General features: G+C 39.1%; 1 pseudogene; it reads left to right on the top strand.

Annotated features, from left to right (window-relative positions):
* Positions 1-5,671, top strand: part of LOC100948612 — a 22,458-nt pseudogene extending 16,787 nt beyond the window's left edge.
* Positions 5,672-7,078: the final 1,407 nt, after the last annotated feature.

Genomic DNA, 7,078 nt, shown 5'->3' with positions numbered 1-7,078 from the left:
AAAAAAAAAAAAAAAAGAAAGAGAGTGAGAGAGAAGAGAGTAATTAAGGCTGCCCCAGGCATCTGACTGACCTTGCAAGTTGAGTGTTCCTATCCTTTAGCATTCTAGTTCTACTGTTGTTCATTGGACAGGAAAATTGCAGCACCTGTATTGCAGTGTGGCAGCCTGTATTTGCAACCTTATAGAAGCCAAAGGGATGATGTGCTTTCTAAGAGGCTGGGTTTTCTGGATTCTGCAGATTGTCGGATTCCATGCTCTGGGGTGGGAGTGTTATGCTTATCCACATGTTGCGAGGTTTGGAAATGGTTGTCTAGAGGACCCAGGAGGGTTAACGGACCCACAGGGGCAGTTGTTCATGTTGCTCACTACATAGTAAAGCCAATTACTGAGACAAAGAGGATTGTCAAGGAGGAAAGGATTTACTACAGGAGATGCATCTGCTGGGAGGGGGAGGCACAGATTGCTGCAAATCTGCCTCCCTGACTAAGAGGGTCAAGGGTTTTCATGAAGGTGAAAATGAATAATGCATGAGGGGAGTGAGCATCATTGTATGTTAGGGATGGAGTAAAGGGCATGAAAACACAATGAGAAATCATGTTAGCACATATGTCCCATGAACAAAAAATGGCAGATAAGTCCCTCCCAGGGTGGGGATTTTAGTATTATAATGTGCTAAGGGTGAATATTGGTCATTTTTTTCAGCCTTATGCACAGGCTCAGTGGATCCTTGGGCACAATCTGCATGGCATATCACTTATCTTGTCCTTTCTGGACAACCAGGTGGCATATGGCTCTGTAGTTATCTCATGGGTGCATTTTCCAGCCATTCCTGGGAAAGAAAGTCAAAGAGGTATGCATTAGTGAAACAGAAATTTTCAAAGCTCTGGTCAGCAATTCTTACTGGCCTGGGAACTTGAAACATAAGCAAACTATTTAAAATATATATTTATTTAAATTTTTTTGAGACAGATTCTCACTTCCTCACCCTGGGTAGAGTGCTGTGGTGTCATCATAGCTCACAGTAACCTCAAACTCTTGAGCTCAAGTGATCCACTGGCCTCAGCCTCCTGAGTAACTGGAATTACTGGGACTACAGGTGCCTGCCACAACACCCAGCTTATTTTTCTGTTTTTAGTAGAGATAGAGTCTCACTGTTGTTCAGGCTGGCCTCAAATTCGTGAGCTCAAGCAGTCCATCTGCCTCAGCCTCTCAGAGTGCTAGGTTACAGGTGTGAGCCATTGCACTCAGCTATACAAAATAATTTTAAAATGTTTTCTTGCTTATGGAGCTGGTTATAGGAGGCTGGTCTATAATTCATACCTCTGAGTTTTCATACAGTGGGAGTGAATGTTCTTTTGAAGGAAAGTGCCACCTTTATGAATTTCTAATCTTAGCAAATTCACAGCCAAAGTTTTCTGGACTTCAGTTAACATACTTCTTCAGTAGCACTTATGACATTTTCCTCCCAGACATGAAGAAGCACTCTTTTCTGAAAGACACAAGGTTGTTCTGGGATCACAAGGCCAATCTGTGTGTTGAAGGAGCTGTCACCTGTAACTGGTGACTAGCAGCACCTGAGCCCTTCAACATGGGGTTGTGGTGAGGTCTGAATCTTTATGCTTCCTTTCACTTGCCTGAGCCCAACTTATCAGTACATTGCCTGTCTCCTGGGAGAGGGTGTGGAGAAATGAAAGTTGCCGTTTTATAGAAAAATGGGTTACAAATAAGTAAATATTAATTCTTCTCATAAAGAATATTCTTATGTCACCAGGTGGGCCTGTCAGTTTATAAGAATTGGGGTTCTCGGCTTGGTGCCCGTAGCTCAGTGAGTAGGGTGCCAGCAACATACACTGAGCTGGTGGGTTTGAGCTCAGCCTGGGCCTGCTAAACAACAATGACAACTATGACAAAAAGATAGCCAGACGTTGTGGCAGGCACCTGTAGTTCCTGTTACTTGGAAGGCTGAGGAAAGAGAATCACTTAAGCTTAAGCGTTTGAGGTTTCTGTGAGCTGTGATGCCACAGCACTCTATCAAGGGCTATATAGTGAGACTTTGTCTCAAAAAGAAAAAAAAAATAAGTTTTTTCCTAGGTATATCTATCTCAGGGCCTGGGATGAAGGTTGGCCATCGTTAGGCCTCTGAGAACCAACTCATTGGTGGACAGATAAAGAAGGAAATGCTCCCAGATCCTCAATGTGTTTTTGTTTGTTAAAAACTCATTCACATCTGAGCCTTGGTACTTGTTATGGTGAGAGCTATAGTGAGAAAATGAAGAAGGAAATTAAATAATTTCATCACAAGGAATTGATGTTTTCAAAGGAAATAACTGTTACATCTGTATGGCATTTCTCTCATTTCTCCAGTGCATTGTGGTCTTTTTTGGACCCATTAGCTGGAGAGGAAGTGTGGAAGAGTGGAAGTAGTCATGGTCAAACTGCAGAGAATTAAGTTCACCAGAAATGCCGCTCAGTCTCCAAGGCAAGATGGTCACTGCAGGAGAGACCTGAAATAGAGGGGAAGTGGTAGGAAGATGAAGCCTTAGGATAGATAGGAAACCACAGAACCACATGTGAACTTGCTATGAGTCGAATATCAGTCCTCCAGTGTTGGCAGCTCATCCTCCTTCATGCACACACTGGTGGAGAATGGTTTCTGATTGAACCAGAATTTGTTGGATGTTTTAGGACTCAGTGGTGTTTGAAGATGTGGCTGTAGACTTCACCACAGAGGAGTGGGCTTTGCTGAATCATGCTCAGAGGAATCTCTACAGAGATGTGATGCTGGAAACTTTCAGAAACCTGGCCTCAATAGGTAAGGATAACATCATTCCTTCGCTTAGTCATATACAGTAAGAGCATTCCCTAGCTATTGAGCCCCCAAATTTGGGCTGAACAATGGGCATTTACTCATAAGTAAGAAAGATATGGTCATATTACTTATGGAACATTGACTAATAGGTTTTTGATGGAAGTATTAGACCTTCTTTTCTTCTTAAATGAAGTTGACTTACTGAAAGGCTCTAACTCTGTGCCTTGAGGAACAGCCCTTGTTGGAGGAACATTACATTTAGAAATATTAATGAACAAAATAAATGAATCTTTTTACTGAGGAAATTGAATTTGGCAAATTCCTTTCCTTCATTTTTTGACTTTTCATCTATCCTCTCAAAATGTTCTTGTCCCATGGGAAAGATCACATATAGATCCTTGTGTAAATTTAGGATCTGGAAAGATACATTTGCACATTTTCTTTCCAGTTGCTTCCTAATTACAAGGTGTATATATTCCCATTTGTCTTGGTGTTCTTGGAAGTATTTTCTGTACATTGTTTACCATTTTGACTTCTAATCTACTTATTGTTGATATTCCTGAAATAGCTAAAGCTCCTCAATGTCTTTTTTACTTTAACTATAAAGTATATTTTTTTCTTTTAAGATTTGTTTATTTTGGGGGCAACGCCTGTGTTTAGTGGGTAGGGCGCTGGCCCCATATACCAAGGGTGGTGGGTTTGAACCCAGCCCCAGTCAAACTGCAACAAAAAATAGCCAGGTGTTGTGATGGGCGCCTATAGTCCCAGCTACTTGGGAGGCTGAGGCAAGAGCATCACCTAAGTCCAGGAGTTGGAGTTTGCTGTGATCTGTGACACCATGGCACTCTATGGAGGTGACAAAATGAAACTTTGTCTCAAAGAAAATAAAGATTTGTTTATTTTTGGATCACTGTTTGAAAAAGCATGTATGTGTTTCCTACTTATTTTCTTGCCTTCATCCTACTAGTTCTTTCCAAAGAAAGTAAATTTTTTTTACCATTTGTTTTATATGATGACGCACAAATTAATATTAAGGAATCAAGTCCTCTGCAGTATATATTTGTAAAGAAATATGAAGTAGACAGAATAGTATGATTCATAAAAAATGATTACTGGATCTTCATTTTAGGAGAAAACTGGGAATGTTATGGCACTGAGTATCAGGACTTGAAACAGGGGACACATTTAAGGTGAGTGACATTCACAAAGAGAAAGTAATATCTCAGGAGAGAGTATTAGCATACCATTTTAGTGTTTTGTGTATGTGTGTGTGAGAGATTGCATATGTATGCATGTAGGTATGCCAGATATTAAGCATTCACAGAAAACTGTTACCAGTTTTATAAAAGTGATGCAGACATTGAGGCATTGTTCATTTGTAAATAATTATTAAGAAAAAAACCCTTTTAAAGAATACACTAGAGGGCAGCGCCTGTGGCTCAATGAGTAGGGCGCCGGCCCCATATACTGAGGGTGGTGGGTTCAAACCTGGCCCCAGCCAAACTGCAACAAAAAATAGCTGGGTGTTGTGGTGGATGCCTGTGGTCCCAACTACTTGGGAGGCTGAGGCAAGAGAATAGCCTGGGCCCAGGAGTTGTGATGCCATGGCACTCTACCAAGGGCAATGGAGTAAGGCAGACTCTGTCTCTAAAAAAAACACTAGAAATGATCCCTGTGATTGAGCCCTCTGTTAGAGCATTTAGTTTATACCATTTTGAAACAATTCCAAGAGGTCAGAAGACATACATATTCACTGGAAATGGTAAAAATGTAATCATATTAATCACTAATATCTATCAACATATTATTAACAAATTAATAATGATATGATTTCTCTTTTCAACAGAAGCCATATGTTGGAGATACCCTCAGAAAATAGTGAAATAAATGAATGTGGAGAAAGCTTCAACCAGATTCCAAAACTTAATGTGGATAAGAGACTTTCTACTGGAGTCAAATCTTATGAAAACAATAAGTTTGTAAAAGCCATCATAGATGCTTCATCTCTAAAGAGTCATGTAACATCTCAACACAGACAAAAACCCTACCAGTGTAAGGAATGTGGGAGAACTTTTATTTGTTACTCATCCTTTAGGGCCCATGTAAGAGCTCACACTGAAGAGAAACCCTATGCATGTAAAGAATGTGGAAAAGCCTTTATATACTTCTCCAAACTTAGAGTACATATCAGAACTCACACTGGAGAGAAACCTTATGAATGTGAAAAATGTGGGAAAACCTTCAGATCTCCTTCAAACCTTTGGACACACAGAGAAACTCATATTGTTGAGAAACCTTATGCCTGTAAAGAATGTGAGAAATCCTTCTCTTCTCCCTCTTCCCTTAGAAAACACATGAAAGTTCACAGTGCAGAGAAAGCCTATGAATGTAAGGAATGTGGGAAAGCCTTTCTTCATTCTTTTTACCTGATAATACATGCAAGAATGCACACTGGAGAGAAAGCATACAAATGTGGGGAATGTGGGAAAGCCTACAGTTGGCCATCAGACCTTAGGATTCACATGAGAACACACTCTGGAGAAAAGCCTTATGAATGTAAACAATGTGGAAAATCTTTCAGTTCTCCATCATCCTTTAAGGGACATGTGAGAACTCACACTGGAGAGAAACCATATGCATGTAATGAATGTGGGAAAGCCTTCAGTAGCCCTTCATACTTTAGAACACACATGAGAATTCACACTGGAGAGAAACCCTATACGTGTAAACAATGTGGAAAGGCCTTCAGTTGGTCATCATCTTTTCGAGGACATTTGAGAACCCACACTAGAGAGAAACCCTATGAATGTAAGGAATGTATGAAAACGTTCAGTAGACTCTCATCCTTGCAAAGACATGTGAGAATTCACAATGGAGAGAAACTCTCTAAATGGAAGCAATGTGGAAAAGCCTTCTGTAGTCCTCATCCATAAGAACAAACAAAAACATAAAAACCCACACAAGAAGGAAACCTCTGTGTTAGTAAGTATTTTGGGGAAGGTTTCATGCAGATGGCTTAGTGTACATAACAAATTTCATCTATAGTAGATCCTCTGTAAGTTGACCACCCAAGGTATTGTAACAAACTGGTCAACATAAGGAACTAGGCCTACTGTACTAATATATATATGTGGTGCATGTCCAGTCTATGAAAATTTGGTCAACTTAAGGAGGTGGTCAACTATGGAGGTTTTACAGTAATTAGAAAATTGTTATAGAGGTCTTAAATATAGTGTTGGCTTTATTAGTGCCTTATACTTAAAGTAGACCTCTAGTACATTATTTCTAGTTCTTTTTGAGAAAAACACTTATGAGATAAATATTCTTTTAAGTATTCTTTTGTAGAACTACTATAACAAATTGCCACAAATTGGTTGCTTAATGACACAAATTTATTCTGTTGTAGAGGTTAGAAGTCTGAAATCAATGTGTCATTGAGGTTGGTTTGTTTTGGAGATTCTCAAGGAGACTCTGATCTCTCCATCCTTCTGGTGGCTTCCAGCAGTGCTTAGGGATCCTTGGCTTATAGATGCATTGTTCCAGCTTCTGTCTCCATCTTCCCATATCCTCCTCTAAGAGTTTTATCCCTTTTTGTTCTATAAGGCATTGGATTCAGGGTCAATCCTAATTCATCATGATCTTGAAATCCTTAGTTATATCTGCAAACAATTTTTCTAAATAAGGTTGGCATTCACAGGTTCTTGGTAGTCATATCCTTGGGTGGTACTATTGTATCTATTATATAACTGGTCAGTCAAAGTATATAACTTTTGGTACATATAGTTTTAATTGTAAATTGCTTATGCAAAAATTGTCTTATTTGCACTATAAAGTCTTTCAGACTCAACTTTTGGAACTATGTTATTCATACGCAACTGTTAGGATTTTAGATGTTTTTCTTTCTAATTTTCATTATGTTTCAGACTTGTAGCTATTATTATAGTGATATTTTAGTATCATTAAGATTTTATTTCTGGCCTAATATCATAGATACTAGAATTTATATATACATAAATTCTATATGTTTATAGAATTTATAAATATATAATATATTTAAATTCTATATGTTTATAGAATTTATAAATATATAAATTCATTCCTACTTCTTCTGTCATTCCTTCTTTCTAAAATAATATTTGTGGGACTTTTAGTCTTTAGTATTAAAAATGTATACTCAGGCTCGGCACCTGTGGCTCAAGCGGCTAAGGCGCCAGCCACATACACCTAAGGTGGCGGGTTCGAATCCCCAGCCCGGGCCCGCCAAACAAC

This window comes from Otolemur garnettii, unplaced genomic scaffold (assembly GCF_000181295.1).
Source record: "Otolemur garnettii isolate 467f Iridium unplaced genomic scaffold, OtoGar3 scaffold00029, whole genome shotgun sequence".
Lineage (NCBI taxonomy): Eukaryota > Metazoa > Chordata > Mammalia > Primates > Galagidae > Otolemur > Otolemur garnettii.
The sequence above is the reverse complement of the archived record's forward strand: the minus strand, read 5'-3'. Positions and strand labels throughout refer to the sequence as shown.